The sequence below is a fragment of the Adiantum capillus-veneris genome, chromosome 13 (assembly GCF_014529385.1).
Source record: "Adiantum capillus-veneris isolate H3 chromosome 13, ASM1452938v2, whole genome shotgun sequence".
Taxonomy (NCBI): Eukaryota; Viridiplantae; Streptophyta; class Polypodiopsida; order Polypodiales; family Pteridaceae; genus Adiantum; species Adiantum capillus-veneris.
Genome location: NC_140943.1, coordinates 22,091,692 through 22,096,143, shown reverse-complemented (window position 1 = coordinate 22,096,143; position 4,452 = coordinate 22,091,692).

Sequence of the window (4,452 nt, the reverse complement as noted above, 5' to 3'; positions counted from 1 at the left end):
TAGCTAGTGCAATGAATATGGAAACTTCATGCACTACGCAAAACACTTATCAAACACAACATCAATTCCCTCACGGTCTCAGACCCAAGACCTCACACACCTTCAAAGATGGTGAGAGCTAGCGGGGTATGAGAGTAGATTGAGAGGAAGAAGGAGTATTCTTTACGAGAAAGATGTACATCTCCTCACATAATCACTCATATTAGCATAGCTTAGCTTAGTAATTAGCATGGTAGAGGAGATGAGCATGCATTGAAGCTTGGCTCTTGGTTGGATTTGCATCACAAAGCCAAGAGTTGTTGGTGTAAGCCCCCCTTCTCACAAGCTTGGAGTAGGTGATAAGCTTTCCATTAAAGCTTGATAAGGAGAGAGAGAGAGTCTTCTTTTCTGCACACATGAGCTAGTGTGAGTGTGTAGGTGATAATGCCTTTGAAAAATCAGCCCCCCCCCCTCTCTCTCTTGGTCGACCCCTCTTGGTATTTGCTCTTGCTAGCATCTTATTGGACCTCCCCAGCCTTAGCGAATGGTAATTAAGCAACGTAAGTGATAGCCTTTTGATATGTGTCCCCCTTTCTCGTCCCCAAACATCTGTGTGCACCACCTCAAGTGGTGTTTTAAATACATTGCGCTCATGTGGAAATGAGCCCTTTGACTGTGTTCCAAACTGGCACGCTACACACACTTTATGCATACCATCCACCTTGAATTTGGGCAAACCTTTTACAATCTGTTTTGATTGCATGTTGTGCAATCTCTGCTCATTGACATGGCCAATGCGTTTCTGCCAAATGTTAACATCAGCCACAACACCTGTGCCTTGTGCAAATAATGCAGCTTTTACCTCAGGCATGTCTACATTCAGCATAAACATTTTGCCCACACATTTGTCCTCTATGATCAGCTTACAGCCATTCTGGAAATCTTCTACATAACAGCCATTTGGATTGAAGCGAACCTGCAAACCCTGCTCAACCATTTGTCCAACAGAAACAAGATTCTTTGTAATTTTTGGGACATGAAGTACATCTGTTAAGTACTTTGATTTTCCACTCTTCGTATTTAGAGGTATGTCCCCTACATGAGCAATGGGGTGAGCTGTGTCATCTCCTGTCTGCACATAGCCTGACACATCTGGTTTGCGCATATCTATAAACCACTCTCCACGAGACTTCATGTGATTAGAGGCACCTGAATCCACATACCAAAGATCATCTTGGGTGGAATTCTCTGCAGTCATTGTATTCATTACATGCTGCATAACAAACATGCGCTCGTTTTTGCTGTCATCTGCATCTCTGCTAGTAGATGCATAGTTGCCCTGTTCTCTCTTTCCACTTTCTTTTCCCTTTGGACAGTCACGTGACATGTGACCTCTTTCACCACAAGTCCAACATTCTCTACTATCTGGAGTATGTTGCTGCCTGCTTGATCCTGCACCACGACCTCTTTGACTCCCCCTGCCTTGAGACTGGTTTCCCCTGCCACCTGTATTGTTTTGATTTGATTGACCTTCCAGAAATTGGCCCCTGCAACCCCTTGGGCCTCGACCACGACCTCTACCTCTACCTCTACCTCTGTTGGAGTTAGAATAGAAGGCCTGTTCAGAATTATTTCTGCCATGAGAAGAAGATGTGTCAAGGTTCTTCTTCTCAAGAATAAGCATAGAAATCAAATCTTGGAACACGGGGATGTCGTCTCTTTTATTCATGGAAGACCTAAAATGTACATACTCATCTCCTAGACCATCCAAGCATGCACGGACAATGTCATAATCTTCCACTGAGACTTTAATAGATCCAAGAGCCTCAATGATACTCTTGATCTTCAAGGCATAATCATTGATTGAGAGGTTGTTCCTCTTAACCTGATTTAGCTCCGACTTTAGTTGAAGCTTCCTGGCCTTGGTGTTCACCTTGAACACTTTGCCTAAGTTTCTCCATGCAATGTCGGGGGTTTCAGCATCCTGTAGATAGCCCATCATGCCATCTGTGATGCTCATAGAAAGCCAATACATCACTTTGCTCTGGCCTTGTTGCCAGTCCCTCAAAGCTTTCCTTTGTTCTGCTGTAGCATTTGCCTCGGGAATCTCTGGTTCCTTTTCATTGTCTCCTTCTACATAGTCCCAATAACCTTTTCCTTTAAGGAAATTTGTTATTCTGAACTTCCATGCAGGGTAGTTATTTTTCTCAAGCTTCTCAGTAACAATCTGACTGAAACCGTCAGACATCTTGAAGCACTAAGACAAAATAGCTGCAATCTGCAAAAACCTGCAAATCTGTTGAACCTGCTATCATGGTACCTGTAACGCTTTCTACGCTCAACGAGTGTCCACAATCAAGCGTACATACAACCACTATACTTGCACATTAAATCTCTGTATACTGCACTTTGGAGACCTGTTCAGAAACTTGTGCGAAAAACTGAGGCATCTGGTCGTGGATTGCGAACGAAGGGATTGTAATGCTCTTGCTCTCTTAGCCTCTCTTGCCTGCACCAGGCTCTGATACCATGTAAAGAATGAGGATGCAAGAGAGCTACACAAGACAAGCACAAAGCACATAGAGATGGAAAGCTTCTTCTTCTTCTTCACAGAAAAGAGAGTACAAAATGACTAAGTGCTAAAGCTGAAAAGTAGCACATATGTACATGCGGTCACTAAGTGTGAACTTGCTAGAAGCGTACTAGGCTGGCACTATAAGTGTAGTCCAGCTGTAGAATCACTGGCAGAGATCCTCCGTGTCGGTCACCTAACGTGCCAGTGAGTAAATGTCGTAAGCGGCCAAGACCTGTAGTGGATGCCAGCTCAAGGTGTAGAGCTCGACATCTCAACATGTCCCTCATTCCCTTTGTGTAAAGGGATCTTGTGTGTGTGTGTGTGTGTGTGTGTGTGTGTGTGTGTGAGTTTCTCACTCATCCCCTACTTCCAAGGCTCACCCCCTCCTATGTAGGGATTGCTAAAGACTTTTGGGACACACACAAAGCATCCAATTCCCCCAATGTTTGACCTTTGGACACAACCTTTGAATTTTGGAACCTTAGCATTTTGGAAGTTTTAATGGGCTGAACCTTAGGGTCTTTTAAGCCCATTGTTGCACATGGATCTTTTATAGATGGACCCCCCCTTTGGATCCCTATTTTACCTCCTTTGGATCCCTACTGTGGCCGGTTTGCTAGCTTAGCCAATATTCTAGCTTTTTCTCCCCTGGCACTTCCCCATATTAAATGATCAGTTTAACATGAGAAAATCATTTAGGAGAATTAGATATTGATTATTATGACAATAATGATGCGATCATGTAATCCATATGCGGATGCCTCCTATAATGTTGGACAAATGTTACGTGATAGCCTTGGTATCGAGATCAAAATGACAAATTGTGAGAAAAGAAATACTTATAGGCAGTATTTGATACCTGTTGGCAGTGAGGTTGCTGGAATTATGTTAGGTCAAGGGGGGATCTACAAACAACTGGCCATCAAGACATTATGATTCATTGTCGCGATGGAATATTACATACAATATCAAATCTACACAGGTTGTACATGCCACTTTTGGAGGTTCTTCTCTTTCCTTGGGGAGAATATGGATGGTAGATTAGAGCCCTTTATGCTGATGCGCATACTTTTTTGGATGCACTGAGTAATCAAGAATGTGCCAGTCAAAGAGAGTACTATGCTTATCGGCTACAAGTTCATGCTGATACAAAACTATGCTTGCTTTGTGGTGGTGGTCATTTACTTCAACAGTTTATGGTCGACGCATATTGTGCCATTGAGGAGTGTCGCCTTTTGTGGGTTCATAAAAATCAACAGACATTGAGGGAAGAGGTATACACAGGCTTAGTTGACATGGTGCATTCATCTGAGAATGATGTTCTCCTTGGTCGATGTGTGAGTCGAAGAATTGTCTTGCCCTCATCTTTCACAGGTGGCCCTAGACACATGTACCAATTGTATCAAGATGCAATGGAAATTGTGCGTGCAAAGGGAAAGCCATACCTGTTCATCACGCTCACATGCAACCCTAATTGGCAAGAAATAAATGAGGCATTGCTACCAAGACAGGATACCACTGATCGACCAGACATAACACCAGGGTTTTTTTTCAGAAACACTCCAGTATGATGAAGCATATATTGAAAAAAGACATTTTTGGGAAAGTGGTGGCTTACATGTCTGTTGTGGAGTTCCAAAAGAGGGGCTTGCCACATTCTCACACCCTGCTAATTCTAGATCCTCGATGTAAGCCTCAATCAACATTTGATAAGATGGTTTATGCAGAGTTTCCCGATAAGAACCGATTTTTGTTGCCGCATGATATCATTGTCAGTTGTAACATTCACGGTCCATGTGGTGAGTTCAACACTTTATATCCTTGCATGGTTGATGGACGATGTATTAGAAGATATCCACAACCATTCTATGAGAAAAAAATTGTGGATAACAATGGTT